The sequence below is a fragment of the Chionomys nivalis genome, chromosome 5 (assembly GCF_950005125.1).
Source record: "Chionomys nivalis chromosome 5, mChiNiv1.1, whole genome shotgun sequence".
Taxonomy (NCBI): Eukaryota; Metazoa; Chordata; class Mammalia; order Rodentia; family Cricetidae; genus Chionomys; species Chionomys nivalis.
In genome coordinates, this window is record NC_080090.1 from 106,760,899 (window position 1) to 106,782,636 (window position 21,738).

Below are 21,738 nucleotides of genomic sequence, written 5' to 3' on the forward strand. Positions count from 1 at the left end.
TAGTTACTTTCCTCCCAAGGTACTCCACTTGGAGCTTGTTTTCTTCTTGGCAATACTGGCCTTTGGACAAAGAACTTCTCATCCCTTGACCAGTGACAAAATGCATGGTGTACAGACAGGACAAGATACAAGAAAGATGACTGCCAAACCTTTCCAAGACAGGGTAAGATAGTTCTGAAAATTTTCCTGCCTGTGAAAATGGTCTGTTAGTTACTCTAGGCCTTAGCCAAAGTTGGTGTCTTTGGTGCCCAACATTCTCTTGGGAATAGATCAGTGCTGCTAGGAACAATCGTGTCTCATTTCAACAGAACCCTAAATTATTTAAATACCATATTCTATCGCTCTTTGAAGTGTTTGAAGATTACCTATCTATGTGGTGATCTTACATATATTAGCTATGTATCTAAAGAACCTGATTAGTCTATAAGTATGACAAACATAGATGATTATTGACCTATAATTCTTAATACCTATAAAGCTTAAAGTCTATGACTTCATATTATAATATTAAACAATCTGTAAACAATTTGCAACAAATGAGGACAATGACCTCAAAATGTAAACAATGTATAAATAATAAATATCTTGATCAGAGGTAGAAATATATAGTATAATATGATAAATACATCCTAAAACTGTATAAATATTTGAAATGTCTTAAGCAGAGGTAGAATCATGAATGCATACAATACGACAAAATAAATTTGCCTAGGTATACATATATTGTAAACAGAAATAGGAGCATATTCAATATAACAAAGATAATTTGAATTTGTATCAATACCAGACCAAATCAACTTAAGGGTGAAAGGGTTTGCTTTGGCTCCTCTTTGAGAGTACAGTCAGTCACAGCAGAACAGGCTCGTGGGCAGCAGCATGAGCCTGGTGATACAGCAGTCCGAGCCGGGAAGGGTAGGACAGTGGATGCTTATCCTCAGCTAACTTCCACCTTTACATTCACTCTATGACCCTGGTCCGTTAAATACTACTGTCTACATTTAAGGTGGGTCTTGTCACCTCAATTTACCTTATTTTGGCAATTCCTCACAGGCAATTTCAGAGCCTTTGTCTTCTAAAAGATTCTTATCTTTTTTTTTTTTTTTGATTTTTTCAGAAAGGATTTTGCAACCTGTTCTGAATCTCACTCTGTAGACCAAGCTGACCTTGAACTCACAGAGATCCACCTGTTTCTGCTTTCTGTGCTGGTTTTAAGGGGTGGGCTACCACTACCTGGCACTTAGCTGATTCTCAGAGCCTGTTTAATTGACAATGTTAAGCATCACAGAACTTGCCTGTAATGGCAGCTTTTATGTTAGTTTGACACAAGGTAGAGTCACCTGAGAGGAGGAACCCAAATTGAGAAAATTCTTCCATAAGGTGGAAGTGTTGGCAAGCCTGTAGGAATTTTCTTAGAGATTCATAGCCAAGGGTTCAGCACTTTTTGAATGGATACCACTGGGCTGATAGTGCTGCTTTTGTAAGTAAACGGACTGAAGAAACCATGAGGAGCAAGCCACTAAACAGCATGATTTCACCACATCCACATCAGCTCTTTCCTACAGGTCCCTGCCCTTTTTGAGTTCCTCTTTTAGTTTCTCTCAAAGGACTATAATTAAGGATATGTAAGCCAAATAAACTCTTTCCTTTTAAACTTGCCTTTGATATAATGTCCTAAGACACTGCCACATATCAATATTGGGAGATTTGAAAAATATACCTGCCAGTGTCAAAAGAAAGATACACATATGTGTGGTGTCCTGTGTTACCACATGCATACAGAAGCATTTCTCCAGGGAAAATGATATTGTCATAGACACATTTACTTCTCAGAGTCTTGGAACTGAGAGAGGAGACTTTCATGATTCCATTTCAGTATTTTTAAGACTGATTTAGAAAGCAGAAATGAAATTTCTGCTCTGGAATTAAAAAAATGAAAGAAAATATTTATCCAAAAGACCATCAAAATGAATGACATCAGAACTTTTCCTGTAAAGGAGGGAATCTACATGACAGGAATCTAGCCGACTTGTCTTTTTGACAGTGAAAAAGTCACACATGTTCTCAGTGCACCTTGTTACCTGTTATACTTTCTTTATACAATAGGTATCTGATTCAAGCTCAGTTGTTCAGAAATTACCATGTATGACTTTCAGACTCAAGTGACTAAGAGGGATGGGACGGAAGGAGAGATGTACAGTAGCAAAAAATTAAAAATCAAAGTAAAAATATCCTTCACTAAAAGAATCACATGTATCTTATAGGAGTTTTACAAGGAATTCTGTAGTTGCTAGTGTTTATCTATGTATTAATTTACCATGCAAATACTAGAAAGTTGAATAAGTGGATGGTTGTCCTATCAATAAGACGCTCAAAGACTAGTCTCAAATAAGGCCATAGAAACTCAAGAAATGAGCTGGTAGCAGAAATCACCACTATTTTTACAGTTCAGTGTAAAAAAAATACAGTTCAGAGGCATAATTTAGAGTCATAGAAAAGGCTAAGAAATTTAATGAATTATTTATGATCAATATAGTGGGTATAGGAACACTTCAAATGGAACACCATAATCAGGTTGATTCATGACACACTCAAAAGGAGAATGTCATTTTAGGATAAAAAAAGGCCTGCATGGAAAAGCAGGCAGCCATGTGAAGATATAGCATTATGCTATCACATGGACTTTTTTCAAATATCAACTAACACATAACTGAATAAATGTGTGTATTAACTAAGTTCAGCTTTGGCAAAGTAAAAGTGCTGTCAAAAACTCACCACCTAATCAATTAGACTATGATTTTGTAGTAATCCAATTTATTCCATAAAGTAGTTCAGATAGTCCATACATAATGTTTTTATTTATCTAAAGAGCTTATTAGTAACACTTTTAAACTATGAATACAACTGAATTACAAAATTATTATGATTTACTTTTAAAAGCATTACATTAAAATATCAGCATTACTATTTTAAAACCTGAATAGTTACACACTTAATAACCTATACCAGAACGAAATGTTGTAAAAACCATACCAATCAGTATTCTTCCTGTTCATTTGAAAAATTGGATATGAATAAATAAGAAGCTATTGTAGAATTCCCCAATACTTTAGCACTTTTATGTTTTCTTTTTAAGTTATTTCTAGAGTAGAAGTATAATCATTTCTCAGAAATTATAACTAAATTATTGCACTTAAATTTCTTTCTAAGTCTACCGAGTATACTTACAAAGTAAACACATGTCACTCAAAAACAATTAACCAAATTGTTCCTTGCTAAGTTTGAATGCTGTAAAATACTCACCAGGCTTTGAGATCATTGGGTTAATTCTAAAATTGTAGTGTCCAGACTGTCTCTATTAATAGCCTATTGCTGACACTGAAGAGCCCATAACATTTTTCTATCGAAAATGGGCAGCCCACATCAAAATACGAGGCACAGTGATGTTTTAGAGGTAAATGTAGCATCACATTTTTGTAAGTTCTAACATTTTTGTGTGAGTTTATGAAGAATCTATGATGTGATAAGGTGAGGATTATCTCATGTTGTTTGTAGACTTATATTCTATCTTTGATGCCATAGAGACTGCAACATCAGTCTAAGATGCTTTCTGCCTTTCTCTTTAGCTCTGTCTTTTCCTCTGAAAAGAGAAACAAAAATTTAATCGTCACTTCCCTGAGTAGGTAAATTTTTTATTCCTCCCTCCTTTCAGGGACATTAAATTCTTATCTGCAGTGTAACTTAACACTTCCAATGAACAAAACTTCCTCCGTAAATATTGACATTGGTGTCAAGCACTCCAAGGGTGGGAAAAACTCCACCTTCCCACTGGATATCTCAGAAAAATGTTACAATGTTGAGTTTAAGGTACTCCCACTCATTTTGACTCAAAACTCAGCAATATTTAGAAGAAAAAAATGTGAGACCTTATCTAGCATTTTAACTTTTCTATTTTAAGGAAACAAGATTATTTGCTATGCTGTATTTTCTATTTTTATATTAGAATAAAACATACACTCACAAGAATAAATACTGAATGTGGCCATTTAAGCATTTTCGAGCCATTTCAATTCTAAATATTTAAACTTAAATGAAGCTTTGAAATACAGTTCATATATTCTAAAGTCAGATCTGTCTAATAAAACTTGATCTTTAGGACCATATTAAATCAGACAGTTTAAGACCTGTTACAGCAGATTTCTGCAAGTTTTAGAGCTAATACACATGCACATATTCATTCACAGGGCAATTAGCAGAGATTTATGGTGGTCACATAATAGAAAACATGTTTTCATAGAGGTTTTCATAAAGAGAAATGAGAAATGGTATGATAGGAGAACCATTACTTCTGTCATCATTTCTTGCCCTTGTTTCCCATATACACAGTGTTCAATGTACTTTTTCTTTTCTATTAAAAGCAACTAAACAATAGTCTTTCCAGTTTTTGTTAATGATAAATTCCCTGTTTTCCTTTTCAATTCATGAATAAACAAATCATAATTCCAAAAGGAAATTTCTACTTATTTTCTATGTCTGATTATTAGACTGGTCTATAATTTATCCAAATTGATGAAGATGAGCAAATATTGCAGTTTTTTGGACAAGGTCAACATGTACATCAGTGTTGCTAGGAGATAACCATAAGGCAGTGAACTGGGTTACAGTTTTAAATATTGGATTATAAGGACACAATAGAAGTACAAACCATTTCTTAGTTGTCACTAAGTCCCAGAGGATAGTCACATGTATAACTCACATTCTTTCAAAATTAATTTTAACCATGAATTTTGATACATTTAATTAAAATATAATTATATCACTTCCTCCCTAACCTTTCCACCTTCTATGTTCTCTCATACCACCTCCAATTTCTATCCAAGTCCCAACTCTGATAGACAGCTCATTTTCTTTTATATTTATTGTTATATATACACTTTGATATATAAACACAATTTACTGAATCTATTTTTGTTGTATTTATATAGTTTCAATGCTGACCACTTTGTATTGAATAACCAATCACAGGGTTCCTCATTGGAAGAGACTATTTCTTCCTCTCTCAGAAGTCATTAATTGCCTACAGTCCATTATCTAGTGGTGGGACCCAGTGAGATTTCTGAATTAGCAGGTCTATTGGCGTTGTCCTTTTCTGGTCTTGTTTATGTAGTAATTTTTTAAGGACAGACAATCTCACAGCAGAGTTCCTGAAATTCTGGTTCTCATAATTTGCAAGCCCTGACTTTCTCAGTGTTCCTTGAGTCATAACTACAGGAACTATGATGCAGATGTATCCCCTGGGGTCTTCACGTTCTGCTATTCTCTACACTGTGTTGAGTTGTGTTTTGTGATGCTCTCTATTTTCTATAAAGTGGGGCTTCTTTGATGAGGCATGCTAGCTGTGCTTATCTGTGGGTAATAAGATAAGGTTTAGTATGTAGTTAAAAATTATTGTTCTTCCTCTTGTCTAATTCTATACATTTTCAGAGTCTCTTTTCGTCATACCTACATTCTATAACATGAGATCAGCAGGTTTTCTTTATTTACATGCTGGTCACTGAGCTATGTGCTCATGCAAACTGAGGACTTAATATGCCATGCTTTGTTTACAATCATGACAGGCCTGTCCCTTTCTGAATAGGAACAGAGATGTGGATGGGGGCCAGAGGGGAGACGGGGGTAGGGAATTGGAGAATAAAAGGGAGGGGGAACTATAATTAGTATGTAAAATAAATGAATAAAATTAATTAATAAAAAGAAAATAAAAATACAAAAAAAAATTATGCTAGTATGGCAAGGTGTTGGTAAGAGATTCTCATTTCTAGCCCTGAATTCTTAGTGTTAATGAATGTAGGTTATTGAGAAAGTGTAAAGAAATAGTTGAGAGAGTGCATCACATTGCATGATATATGTACTTAAATATACACAAGTATATATTTATGATCACTCTGCAGTCATAAGCTCTGATAATGTGGTTACTGTGTGGCCTCAGCCTAATTAATCCCAAATGATGTATCTCTAGTGAGTCTATAAAAGCAAGAAAGGCATGTTGATGATCAAAAAGAACACAGAAGATTTTCAAGAGGTGAAAGTGGGCATCTCTACATCTTCTCTAATTATCTCTTTGGCATGGTAGATGCAAGGTGGCTCCCAGAGGAAAAAAGAATAATTCCCTAATGTAATCAGCACTGGCCAGGGTGAGCAAATGCTAGTGATGGGAATGCAGTTCCTTTATCTCTTCTGTAATGACACAAATTGCATTGTTAAATACAGCCAATGTGACCTCTGTTCTGAGACTGTACTTTCCGAGCTCGCTGGTTGCTGATTTTGTGAACTTGCCTTTCAAATCAATTACCAATGCTTGGGCCACCAGGCTCAAATATAATTAAAGTTAAAATCAAACTTTGATCCTCTACGTTTCAGTGCTGCTTCTAAGACTTGAATTTCCTGCATTAGCGTTAAAGTGAAGTGTGTTGTTAATTATGTGAGTATTACATGGTTAAAAGGGATCACTGTTCAGTTTCAACTGCAATCACCAAGTGCCTATTTGACACTCAGATGAAAGAGAGGTAAGTGTTCCTCAGGGTGCCTTTAAAGCGGCTTTTACAACCTTGTACTTGAACCCTAAGTCTACAAGTATATTATGCTTGGTTGCACTTTTTTTTAACTGAATAACATCTTGTAATTATCCTTTGCTCAATTTTTAAGGCATAAGCTGAAGTAAAAATAATACTTTTATCACAATATGACAAGAAAACAATTATAATTTATATTTGTTAGGTAAAATTTGTAGTTTTGAATAAAACATTACATTTGAGAAGTAGTGATTTTGCTTTGGAAGAAATACATTGAGTACATGGAAATCTCTGTAAAATAGTCATCAGTGTAGAGCTGCAGATATGTGAGGAGGTAGAGAGAAAACGCAGATCTGTCATAAAGAAGGAGTCACATGCCTGTATTTGTGTGCATGTGTTTGCATGTTCCTACATGCATCATTTATTCAATTGTGTCATTTTTTAAATAAAATTCCCAGTATATATGAGGCCATTTAAGATAGCTACATAATGATTCCAAATTATATTGATTTAGAAATACTAGAAAAAAGAGCTTCTTTATCAATAATTTAACCAAGAAAATGTCAATCAGAAAAGGCAGTGGCCACCTAAGGTAAATACTTGGGTTTAAGCCAGAAAGATGCATTTTTAAAAGGAGCAGCTATATGTTTGTGTATGTGTATATGTTTTTATGTGTGCATGGCACTATTTGTGACTGTGTGTACATGTGTGTCTGTATACATATCTGTGTGTAAATGGGCTTATGTATGTTTATCTGTATGTGTGCATTCTGTGTGTGCCTGTATGTGTATTGTGTATGTGTGTGTGCATATGTTGTTGGAAGAGGGGCTGATCATCCCTGATGCCTGGCTAGCTCAGCACCAAAATAACCACACAGAAACTGTATTAAGTAAATCACTGCTTGACCTATTAACTATAATTTCTTATTGGCTAATTCTTACATCATAATTTAACCCATTTCTATTAATCTGTGTATTGCCACTTGGCAGTGGTTTACTGGGAAAGATTCTAACCAGATTCCATCTCAGGAAGAAGATCCATGGCTTCTCCCTGACTCTGCTTTCTTCCTCCCATTTCTTTCTTCTCTGCCTACCTAAGTTCTGCCTTATCAAAAGGTCAAGGCAGTTTCTTTATTCATTAACCAATGAAAGCAACACACAAACAGAAGGAATTCCTAAACAATGCATGTATGTGTTTGTATATATGGATATACTTTTTGGTGTCCATATTCACACATGTATATGGAGGACAGAGGACAACTGTCAGATGTTATGCTTAAATGGCCATCCACCTTGATTTATGAGATGAGGTCCTCATTGTCTTAGAACTCACTAATTAAGCTAAGCTAGCTGTCCAGTGAGTCCTAGAGATCTTCCTGTCTCCATTGGCCTGGACTGGAATCCTGAATCACAAAGTCTGGCTTTTTAACATCATATCTGAAGATCAAACTCAGGTCCTTATTCTTAGAAGGCATGTGATTTACTGACTAAGCTATTTCCTCAGCTCAGACAATTATACACACATGCATACATACATATATACAAACATAAATGAGTCTGCCAGTTTCTGTAGGACACAGAAGAAAGCAACTGATGGACTTTGCTATTACAAGGCAGAAGAGATCTTCAAATTTCCTGCTTCATGGAAAAGTCTTCCAGATACTATGTGTCTTTGGGCTAAAGATGGATGTCCCAATGTTACAAACGAACTTTGGGTGACTGTCCAGGCAGCAAGATGTCTCTGTTAATTCTAGAGTTTTGGAAGTTGCTTACAACACACTTCCTGCTTACTTAGGTAACATTATGTCCTTTTGGGGTCTTTGATGGAGTTGAAGAATAGATATTAATAGTTTTCCTTAGTTTTTTTTTTTTTTTTTTTTTTTTTTGGTTTTTCGAGACAGGGTTTCTCTGTGGCTTTGGAGCCTGTCCTGGAACTAGCTCTGTAGACCAGGCTGGTCTCGAACTCACAGAGATCCGCCTGCCTCTGCCTCCCGAGGGCTGGGATTAAAGGCATGCGCCACCACCGCCCGGCAGTTTTCCTTAGTTATGATAAGAGATAAAGTAGATATAAATATTGTAACTATAATTCTTACTTGATACCTATCTTGTTATATGCAATTTTACTTTGTTAAAGTTAAAACCTTCCTTTTTATTTAGACAGAAAAGGGGAGATGATGTGGGAAGTCCTTCTGTATATATGTTGCTTTTATTGGTTAATGAAAAAAAGAAGCTATCTTGGCCTGTAATATGGTAGAGTAGAGCTAGGCAGGAGCAGAGGGAAACTAAAATGAATGCTGGGGAAAGAAGGCAGAGTCATGAGAAGCCATATTGCTCCACCAGAGACAGATGCTGGATGGAACCTAAGTCACAGCCGCATAGCAATCCACAGATTAATAGAAATGGGTAAACCAAAGATATAAGAGCCAGCTAGCAATATGCTTAAGTGATTGGCCAAGCAGTGATTTAAATAATATGGTTTCTTTGTGATTATTTTGTGGTCTGGGTAGCCAGGAACAAACAAGTGGCCTCCAACTACATGTGTGTGTTTATATTTTATAGACTTAGCTTTATATGTGTATAATGTTTGCTTATATATGTATACCATGCATATTCCTGATGCCCATGAAGGCCAGAAGAAGCCATAATATGGGTTCAGGCAACTGAACCAAATATGTTTAATGTCAGCAAGTGCTCTTAACCACTGGACAATCTTTCTAGCACCTTATTATTAATATCAATATACTCCAAAATTATAGGATATATTTTATGTTAATCTTATTTTTATTTGTTCAATACACAAATATGTAATGTGTAATTGAATAAACTATAAGGTTTCCTCATTGATTAACACAATTTTTCATTTAGCTTGATCTTTTTTAAAGCAGAAGATTCCACTTAAAGGAGAATACTGTAAAACTCAAGATCTCAGGAGAATATATGAAATAAAAATATAAAAAATGGACTTGTAAACTTAAAATTGACATTTGAATATTAACCTCATGTATTTTCAATTGCTTTTTTGCCATCATTTGATTATTTTATTTGAAATTATAGAAGGCAGAAAAATATGTATTTTCTCTCAGATATGAAATGTTGACACATTTTCTTAAAATTTTAGTTTGCCCTATAATTTCCTGAACTCTATTGGTCTATTCTTATATCAAACTTTTCTTTGCATATAGTGTTCAATAAATTTTATTAACTGATTCTTTAATAACAAAATATATTGAAAATAGCATAATTTGAAATCCAAAGACATATCACATATTTGAGCTATATGACCTTGGGATTATAATGTAGCTTTTTTGGACTCTAAATCTATCACCTATTGTTAATACCTTCTCTCATGACTGCTTTTAAAATATAAAATAATAGAAATCATACAGAGCATGGTCAACATGGGAAATGATATTTTCCTCAATTTTGTCCACATTGGTAAGAGGAAGCAGCTCAATCAGAATGGTATTTATGGAACAATTTATCTCCTTTGTTTAATGAATACTATATGATTAATCAAAATTAGCATAAGGTGACAGTACATAGAGTCATAAATTGGTTCATAATTTCAAATAATTGATTAAGACTATAGTCACTACTATGAAACTACTCTAATAAAGAAATAGATTTATATAGAGAATAAGAAAGTTTTATAACAGATTATTACTCATTCCTTGACATTATGTCTAGAAAAATATCACACATAGAGAAATGACTCAAGGTGGTAGCAAGATTACTTCTTATTTCAGGAATTTAGGATGAGCCATGTAATGTCTAAATAAATCATTCAAACCTACTCTCTCCCAGCACTGTCTCTCCCTGTAGTCACTCTCAATATTGTAGGAATTTCCAAGAACTTTCAACCCACAATATACCCAGTGCTTAAATATGGCTCCTCTGAAAATAACATTCCAGTCTCCAAATTTCAAAGATCTATCCATTATTGATTTGAATGTCTCCATATCCTAGATGATAGTAAGACCAATTTTACTGGCTTAGCAGAACACAATGCAAGATTCTGTGTTTATCAGAAGCTCAAAGAGTTTCACAGGAGAACAACTCTCAGAAAAGTGTAAAATCATGATCTATAATGAACTCAGAAATCAATCAGAACAGACAAATCTTGGAGTAAAAGCAAAAGTCATTTTAATGACAACAATAATGAATTGAAAACACGCAGTTTTATCCTTTATATTGTTCTAGAATGTGAAGTGGGTATCACTTTCAGTATTTCTGTGGATGAATTAATACCTGTATTATATTTCAGAGGATTGACTAGACACAATGACATATTAAACAATGATCTTCAAACAAGAGAGCAAGAATGTGGCAGAGCTGGGATTTCAACCAATAGTATTTTTGCTTCTGATATGTGCTCAAAACAGTCATTGTGACTGCCCATGAGACTGATTTAAAACGTGTCAAATAAATTAGATTTTAAGACTCTGGGAATGTAATGAAAGGCAAAATGTCTAGGATTCCTCTGGCATAGTAGGCACAACTTTGTTTTCTGAGTCCAGATCTAGGTGAGTAACAAACTCCAAATCCAAGTCTGTTAGCTATAGCAAAGGCAGACACTAGTTCTGGATGCCAGAGTGGAAGGGAGATCCAGCTTTATTGCTGCCAAGGAGGAGATGACTGGACATGGAGGTAATGCAGCATTGCACTCAGGCATGCTTGCCCCTGTCTAAAAGCATGTGTGACAAAAAAAAAATCAGAGCCCTGAAAAGTGTAGTAATTAATTGAGTGTGAGTACAGGTTCTGCCAAATTTTTTGAAATCTTTTTCAGGCTCTGTAACAAAACACATATAACAATGGTTGGGCAGGCACAACACTAATACCCACGATGTTTTCTCTGAAGAATATATTTGGGAAGACATAGTTCATCCTACAAAATGGTACAATACACCATGGATTTTAATATTTTGATAGAAATACATGAAACAAATATTACCTGTCAGTCTTACAAAACTGAGTCAGGTACCTAATATTGGCATGAACATATTTGAACAGATGCCAGAGCATTGGGCATAGTTTCCAAGACCAATGGTCATGTAAAATGAAACTGAATGCCTTTACATGAAGGCTTAATATGTGCACTCCCTTCTCTCAAAATTATTTGTCACTGCTGCTATTTAAAAAAATGCTTTTACTTTTTATTTTGTGTGTTTGATCACCAGAGAGATATGTGAGTGTACAAGTGCAAATGTGTGGATGATTTTACACATGTTCTGTGGTGTGGGCATGTGTATTATAGAAAGAAAAGGTCAGAGGACAACCTTTAGGTTGATTTAGGTCATTCTTACCTCCATTTCCCATTGCTGTGGAGGGACAGACAGGGTTGTTTGCCACTGCATGTTGCTTTTTGTAGGTTCTGAGATACAAACATAGGTTTTAGGTCTTGCCTAGAAAGAACCTGGGCACAGAAGCCATATTCTCCATCATGAAATAATACTTTTAAAACAAGAAAGGCTCTCTCAAATATACTACAAAGGTGAAGGACATAGAACCTCTCAAGATGGCTAATAGCTGTATTAATGATTTTATACTGAAATCACACAGGGGACATGTAATCTCAGATAGGAACAGTAGGTAAAGGAGATCTTTTTTTCCTTGAAAATCAAACACAAAATAATAATATTTCAACTGAAAATATACTTCTCTTCATTTTAGAGAACTAATGTTAGATTATTATTAGAATAATTCACTAAGCAGGGGAATCTTTCTGCTGCTTTGATTTCTCCAGACATCACCAATGAAAACCACTTTTGAAAGACACAGTTCAAAATGTACCTTAGCACTTCTTAAAGGAGTTTCAGAAAACTGCTACCTAACTGGGAAAGTGTAACAGGTGCGCCTTTGCCAGTAAAAGGAAAATCAACTTTCAGATATGCATAGGCATGCTTGTCCACCTTCCAAACAGCATGTGTGATTGCTTGGTTAAAAATTCAGGGACCTGTAAAGTGGAATAATTGATTGACTGTGACTACAGGCACTGCCAAATTATTGAAGCCTTCTTCAGGCTCCATAACAAAACACATATAACAATGACTGGGCACAACACTGACACTCACAGTTGGGTTTCATGAACTCACTAAGAACTGCAACCTTCTGGTTTCAGTTTTACAGTTCAGCTCTGCCAGATGGAGTAGGGAGAAAATAAGACACATAATTAAAATCAATGAAGTTACACCAACCTCAAACACATACACAAGAAGAAAAAAAGAGTAAGGGGAAAAATTCCAATCACACAATTCCCATATCTGCAGTCCAGTTTAAAAATCTATGGTTATATATTTGGGAGCCTTGGACAAATCTCAGGAGGGATGCAAAGTACTTTTGAAAACTCATATCCAAAAAGCACATAAAAATGGGAGCTGCAGCTAGGGAAAGAGCCCTATACTAACTGATGAAGCCAAACAGAAAGGAGTGAGAAAGTAATAGGAAAGTGTGGCACTGAAGTTGAAATCAGGGAATGAATGCAATCATGGCAAGAAGAGGTAAGCTGAATGCCAATGCAGCAGGAAGCAGCACAAACCCTTAGGTAGCTCTCCTTAGGAAGAGGATTTAAGTACTGAGCGAGGTCAAGTGTGATGTGGATTCACACATGAACAGCAACTGCTAGAAAAGTAAACTGTCCTTACAAGTATCAGGTAACATGAAAAGAGCACAATGAAAGAAAATCAACACAGCATATGAATAGACTTTATGTCTACATGAAATCAGATTTATTTTAATAAGTATTTGGAAAAGGTTTTGAGTTCAAAGGAAGCACACACTTTAGATATATCTGATGCAGTCAAGTGCCTGCGCCTGCTGAAAATCATAGAAAGTTCATGTAAACCCTAGACCTGGACCTAGGTAAAAAGTCTCAAACTAAGAGGAGAACAGAGTGTAAAGCAGTGGGCTGGGAACAATTACACAAAAACAAAAGGTTGCGTGTCTTTGTAAGCATCACAAAGACCAAACATCACGGGGAAACTGACACTAGAAAATACAAACTGTAAACTAAACAAAACCAAAAGAAACTAACAATTTAGGATCAAGACACAGAACACAGGTAAGCCTGTAACTGTAGAGCAGCAGCTTTCAGTATGTCAGGAAACTGCAGCACAGCTGCAGCCCAAGGAAGCGTCTATCTCCTCTGCCATTGGTCCACATAATAAGGAAAGTAAATGTGCCTAGAAATACATTTCATGGATGTTCTCTTAATGGTCTCAGTTCCCAGTGTAAAATACCAAAATATTTAAGCCTGATTAAAGATTACTCCAAGGATTTTCAAAGTCTATCTACAAAAAATATGAAGATAATTTTAGAGTCTCCCAAAGAAACAACAGAGACCAAATGAAGAAAAACAAAGTATTTTGTTGAGCTGAAGAAAAGTATGACTTCAGAAATGTGTAATTCCATCAAGCAAGAAAAGTTAAAGCAAAACAAACAAACAATAAAACAAATCCAAAACAAAATGTTATATCTAAACATGGCCACACAGTGAAAGAAAATCTTGCATAGTGGGGATCCCTGCTGTTCTCCACATTAGACACAAACCACACCCAAACACCTGTTTGCACAGGGGAATCCTTCAGAATGTTCCTTTACTAAGCAAGAAGAAAAGTTAAAGTGGCTGCTTTTGGACTCGGGCAGATAAATGACAGCAATTGACATTACAGGTAGCAATTTTAAACAAGAGAAAAAGAGGAGGCCTGTGTTAGAATGCCCTACTTTGTGGTGGTAAAGGAAACAGAAGATGAGGGTGAAAGAAAGTGCACAGGGGAAAGTGGGCAGGGGTATTTGTCATGCAGGGACAAAGGGCTGCCTCTGGAGAGAGACCAGGCAGATGTGGCACATAGGTTTATAAAGGTAAATGGGGAGATCCCATATTAGGAGGAGGTGTTTGATTTTAATTAGGCATGTTATTTAGATGAACCAAAGGGGGCTTCTGATTGCAGGGCTTCAGTACTTTGATAGAGACTCTGGCAGTAGTCCTCAAAGGGAGGAAGTGGCCAAATAAGGGAGCAAACCCTGGAGGCTAGCTTTAAGGATGTAATCCAATGATCTTTAGCAAAGTGGAGGGAATTGGGTAGAAGGATGAGGACTGCCAGAGCCACACACTCGAGTGGGCTAGTGTATCTTCACACACTCGTTAAAATAGTAGTCAGTAACTGGATTACGCAGCACTAACAGTCAAAAGGAAAACACTTGAACAAATGTTAACCATACAACAGTATTCAGAGAATGTGGGTTCTGAGGGTAGGGTATTACATATACACGAATCCCAGACAATAAAGATGACAAACTCACCCTGAGCTACATCAGAGACACTCACTTGCCCTAAGGCACCACTGTGGGGCTAAGCACTGTGAAACACTCGGAAATGCTGTCAGGCTCTGTTAAATGCTCTTGAGAGTATTATTTCTGTTCTAAGCTTTATTTCAGCATCCTTTAGTGATTTTTTTCCCTGTGTATTAGTGAATCATCTGGGATCAGGCTTTTGGCCTATGACTAGTAGTGGGTAGAAACTTTCCTTATGCCTGGAAGCCTGGAGTAAGAAATTTTCATGGCAGTTCCAGAGTTTCTCATGTTTCATAACTACCGTAAGAGCACACCATCTTCCAGAACCACTTCACCAGCCTGGCCTCCCACTGCAGGAGTCTGTGCTCCCATCAGGACCATTCCAGACAATCACACAGACCTTGAAAGCAGAATTCTAGGCAAGGAAAGGAGTAAAATATTAGGTTATGCGCAGCTATTCTCGTACAAGAATCCTACTCACTAGGATTGATTGTGATTGGTCTGAATGCAAACATTGTCATTGATTTCAAAGTGAGGCCTGTAGTTAGTGTGTCGGAAACTGTTCTGTGACTGTGCAAAAAGAGTCATTTATTCTCATGTCACACCCATACCCCACACCCCTGGCCACTATATCCTGAGTAATTACAAAGATTGGCCTAACAGAGGAGATGAAGGAATGCATAATGTTCATGCCTACGGACAGAAGTGCAGAAAAGTTGGCACGTGAAAGGTACCACCTGTAGCCACAACCTCAGCAAGTTTAATTTATACATTTGCTTCGAGGAGGCAAGTTTACTGAAAGAAGAGGCAGGGGTATCAAATCCCTGAGGGTTGTCTCTCTAGGGGAACACTCTGAGGGGGAAAACATACAAGAAGGAAGCTGTATTTCATAGTTTCTACATATGCTGTCAAAATTTCTGCTGATCAGAACTTCGCCTAAGGGGAGGCTTTACCTCTCCCAGGGACCTGAGACACTGGTCGTTAGCATGACTGTGCCCATGGATGCAACATACACTGAATAAGTACTTCCTCTGCTCCCCATACCTGGCTATAGAATCAGGCTACTTATCTCACTTTCGAAACAGTGTCTGTGGGTTATATAGATGTACATATGAATGCAGTGTGCTTGCCAACACAGGATCACATGGAGGCAAAGGTTGGCATCTCAATATCTTTCTCAATCTCTTCTTCCTTCTTTTCTTTTTTCATTGGTTCCTTTCTTTTTCTTTTTTTTATTTGGTTGTGTTTCATTGAACATGTTCACTCTTTGGGCTAAGAAGACTGGTCAGCAAGCCTTCAGGATCCATCTTTCTCCATACCAAGCAACAAGACTAGAAGTACTTGCTTCCACACATGAGGGTTTTTGTTTGATTTTTTTAAAAACAACATAACTTTTAGAGAACCAGACTCAAGTCCTCAATCTGCTCTCAATGTATTTCACTGACTGACCCATCTCCCAAGACCCAGCTTTAAATTCAGCTCTTAATTCCTATTTGTTCTGCCCCTTGGTATTGTATTACATTAGGCTCAGCAGTTTTCTACCAAACCTACTTCAGAATTTTACAATGGCTCAAACATGAGTAGATCATAATAGGAAAACATTTTGGCAGTGGTGTCAATGGCAGTAGTAACCTGAAAGGCATTTGGGAGAGGAACTGGGGTAGAGAGTAGAGAACAAGATTAGGAGAGGTGGAACATAAATAAGGAAAGATATTATGGAACCAATGTGAAGAACCAAAAGTGGCATTTAGGAGAGTTCAAGGATTGTGTTGTCTTAAATAAATATTAAGGGGCCTTACTCTCAAGGCCTGTTGCAAAAATACTAGATAATTGATAATGTTCATGCTCTGACTAGTGGATGCTAGGGAAAGATGAAAATTTTAGTAGCTGTCAAGTACAGGGCCAATGGCAATCATAAATGAGAGCATGTGGTAGTTAGAATGTGATTATCCCCCATAAGCTCTTAGGGAGTGCGACTATTAGGAGTTGTGGTTTTATTGTAGTGGGTGTGGCCTTGTTGGGGGAAATGTGTCACTGTGGGGACAGACTTTGAGGGTTCGTATGTTCAGGATACTACCAAGTATGTCACTTGATTTCCTGTTTCCTGCAAAGTGTAGGGCTCTCAGCTCCAGCACCATGTCTAAATGCATGTTGCCGTGCTTTCCACCATGGGAATGAACTGAAATTCTGAAACTATAAACCTCAATTAAAATTTTCTTTTATAAGTGTTTTTGAGGTCATGTTGTCTCTTCAAAGCAATAAAAACCTTAACATAAAAGTTGGTACCAGGGGAGGGGTATTGCTGCTAGAAGCCACACATGTTTTTGTTTGGAGTAACATAGATTTTGGGACTTTTGGTTAGGAAAGCAATAGACTTAACATTGCTTAATGAGTCATACTAGGAGGAACATGGAAGACAGTGGTGCTAAGCGTGATTTGATGAAATGTGGGGATAAAGCGGTTTCACATGAGATGAATGTTAGCACGTGGCCTAGAACTGGTCTTGTGATATTTTGGTGAAGAAAGTAGTTGCCTTTGCCCTTGTTCAAAGAGTCTGGCTGAGGCCAAAATAAAAAGGGTTGGATTAATTCTGTTTGTAGCACAAATCTCAACACAGCCTAGTAAAGACTTTGTTGTATGGATATTAGTGGTAACTAAAGAATATTTATAATGAAAAAAAAAAGCTGAATAGGGTAAATTACAAAATGTAAATTTTGAGGAGAAAAATAGTATCAGTAAGTAGAGTGGAGCTAAATGCTGTTCAAGGAGACAAATTGTTTGGGAAATGGAATATAGGGAGTGGTGAACTCAGGGCAAGATCCTACCCCACTAAAATTCCAACTTGTGAAAAGGAACTAAAGAAAAACTTAGAGCTGAGTGTAGTGGGGCACACCTTTCCCAGGACCGGATGACAAAGGCTGATGATCTTTGAATTTGAGGCCAGTTAGGTCTAAAGAGCAAGTTTCAGCTTCGGCAGCAAAGGACAGAAAGGTGGTAAAAATGTAATTGAACAGGGGCCCCTGTTCTAATCTCATGAGCAGCAGAACCTGGTACTTTGGCCACGTGGTTCTGGTTTTAGATTTAAGGATAGAAGAAATGGGTTATGGACTTTTCCCCATGCCTAAAGAAAGTTATTGAAGCTAGGCATTTGTCAGGGATGTCCTAGAATGGAGGCCTAGTAAAAAGGCCATTGCTCTAATCTGTGAAGTTGAAGCCTGGATTTCCTTGGATAACTCAAGATGTTAGAGATACAGAATCATGGATAACTGCCAAGCAAAGTTGTTAATAGGGAGTAGAAGCAGCGTAAGAGAAAGAAGTGTGTTGTAGTCAACAAAGCTAAACCAAAGTTGGAGATCTATAGAGCATTTAAACATCAGATATAGAGATGAAGAGTTTGGAGTTAGCCTAGCTAATTTTTGATCTTGTTGTGGTCCAGTACTTCCTCACTATGCTCATTTCTCCATGTTTTCGAATCGAAATATATATTCTGTGACTTTTTTGTTAGGAGTATGTAATTTGCTTTTTATTTTAATTTTACAAGGGATTACAGTTAAGTGATCATATGAATCTGAAAAGAAATTTCAAACTTTGAATTTTTAAAAATGTTTGAGACTGTTCTAGACTATGGGGACTTTTGAAGTTGTACTAAATGCATTTTTCATTCTGATAGTATTACAAACTTATGAGAGCTAGGGAGTGGAATGCGACAGTTTGAATGTAATTGGCACCAATAATTTTACAGGGAGCGACACTATTAGGAGGTATGTAGTTTGAAGCTGCTTGTTCATTTCCTGGCCGTGCAGACTCCTGAAATAATTACACAGAAACCATATTATTTGAATCACTGTGTGGCCCATAGTTTCTTATTGGATAAGTTTTACATCTTAATTTAACCCATTTCCATTATTATATTTTACCATGAGGCTCATGGCCTATGGGCAAGGTTCCAGTATGTCTGTCTCCATGGCTTCTCCCCTGATACTTCCTTCCTTCTCCCAGCATTCAGTTTAGTTTTCACCACATAGCTCTGCTCTAACCTATCAGGCCAAGCCAGTTTATTTATTAACCAATGATATTCACAATATACAGAGGAAAATCCCACATCACCTCCCCTTTTCTGTTTAAATAAAAAGGAAGGCTTCTTCTTTAACATAGTAAAATTACATATAAAGAAACAGTTATCAAGCAAGAATTACAGTTACAATATTTATAACAATGTTATCTTTTATCATAACTAAGGAAAACTATAACTATAAATTTTTCAGTTCCATCAAAGACTCCAGTAGGATATATTATTACCTAAATTAACAGGAAGAACAGGAAATGTATTGTAAGCAACTTCCAAAACTCTAGAATTGACAGAGACTTCTTGCTGCTTGGTCAGTCACCCAAAGTTCTTCAGTACCATTAGCTTATCTATCTTCAGCCGACAGGCCCATAGTATCCAGCAGACATTTTCACAAAGCAGAAAATTTCAAAGACACTTCTGTCTCTATTGGCAGTTTGTCAGTCACGTTTTTCTGTGTCCTGAAGGATGTCTTGTAGACTCTTTCATGAAGCAGGAATCCCAAAGGATCATCTCACTTTTAGGCAAGTTAAGTAGTCATTTCTCTGCAGGTCCTACATGTCCAGTTCATTAAGCAGTCCAGGCAAGAGCAGTTTTTTGACCAAATGGCTAATCATCTTCATAAGGAGCCTCTTTGATGCTCACCTTCCTCCTGAAGTAATTGGTGCAGCCAGGAGCAGATGTATATCATTTTCATGAAAACTCCTAAATTCTTAAAACATTTTAAATGCTATATTCTGTAGTCTTTGAAAAGTTTAAAGAATGCCTCCCCATCTGAAATATATCTCTGAACATCCAGAAAACCTAGCTAACATGACTACAAGCTTGACTACCATGTATGACTATCTATTAACCTATATTTCTTAATTATACATTACAGTTTTAAATGAGCTGCACAAACACAATACCTTAATCAAGAGCAGAAATTTTATATATACATATATAGCAATATTGACCTTAAATTTGTATCAATAAAGCAAGATTCATAACAATGCAAATCTCTATAGTATATCCCCCTTTAAATGTAAGCAAACATTTATAAACAAATTTGGGAATTTGGGCATAGTTCTCTCCAAACTACTTCCTGCTGTTTATTGGACAAAGTAATTTTGGGGGTGTTCACAGCAACCTTTTGGGTGGTCTTTTCTTTTTTTTTTTTTGGTTTTTCGAGACAGGGTTTCTCTGTAGCTTTAGAGCCTTTCCTGGAACTAGCTCTGTAGACCAGGCTGGTCTCGAACTCACAGAGATCCACCTGCCTCTGCCTCCCAAGTGCTGGGATTAAAGGCGTGCACCACCGTTTTCAAAGGTTTCCTATGTGAAAACAAAAGAAGAACCTCTTTTCCAAAGCAACATATCCTTACGCTCAAATTCTAAAGTCAAGATACCTTTAAAGTATATATGTTGGATACTTAGCTCCTTCATAGTCAAAAAACTCAAAGAAAACACAATAATATATATAATTTAGACTCTCTGTGTATTTTTCATTTTTAGATGGCTTATTATTTTGTTACTCTATTACTTTTTATTATTTATTTTACTATCTTTACTCCTTTAATCTATGATGTTAGTTTGTTTCTTTAAAAATTTGGTTTTATATTTTTTTCTCAATCATTTATTTCCTTTCATGACTCTCTATACTCTTTATGTTCTCTCTCCCCAGCCTACATACATTTTTTGTTTGTTTGTTTGTTTTTGTTTTTTTGGTTTTTCGAGTCAGGGTTTCTCTGTGGCTTTGGAGCCTGTCCTGGAACTAGCTCTGTAGACCAGGCTGGTCTCGAACTCACAGAGATCCGCCTGCCTCTGCCTCCCGAGTGCTGGGATTAAAGGCGTGCGCCACCATCGCCCGGCACATTTTTTTTTTTTTTTTTTTTTTTTGGTTTTTCGAGACAGGGTTTCTCTGTGGTTTTGGAGCTGTCCTGGAACTAGCTCTTGTAGACCACGCTGGTCTCGAACTCACAGAGATCCGCCTGCCTCTGCCACTCGAGTGCTGGAATTAAAGGCGTGTGCTACCACCGCCTGGCTCCTACATGCATTTTTTAAGCAAACTGTGTCTCATATAGTGGTCTTTTAGGTCTGAATCTGTCCTTATTGCATATCTATAATCTTTTTCTTACAAGGACAACTTCTTTTTTTGGCTTTTTTTTATTATTATTATTTTATTTTTATTTATTTATTTATTTATTTATTTATTTATTAAAGATTTCTGCCTTCTCCCCGCCACCACCTCCCATTTCCCTCCGCCTCCCTCATCAAGTCGCCCTCCCTCATCATCCCTAAGAGTAATCGGGTTCTCTGCCCTGTGGGAAGTCCAAGGACCACCCAGCTCCATCCAGGTCTAGTAAGGTGAGCATCCAAACTGCCTAGGCTCCCACAAAGCCAGTACATGCAGTAGGATCAAAAACCCATTGCCATTGTTCTTGAGTTCTCAGTAGTCCTTATTTTCTATTATGTTCAGCAAGTCCGGTTTTATCCCATGCTTTTTCAGACCCAGGTCAGCTGGCCTTGGTGAGTTCGTGATAGAACATCTCCATTGTCTCAGTGTGTGGGTGCACCCCTTGCGGTCCTGAGTTCCTTGCTCGTCCTCTGTCTCCTGCTCTTGATTTGGACCTTGAGATTTCAGTCCGGTGCTCCAATGTGGGTCTTTGTCTCTGTCTCCTTTCATCGCCTAAATGTTTTTCTTTGGGTTCACCTTCTTAATTAGCTTCTCTAGGATCACGCATAATAGGCTCAACGTCCCCTATTCATGGCTAGAAACCAAATATGAGTGAGTACATCCCATGTTCCTCTTTTTGGGTCTGGCTCACCACACTCAGGA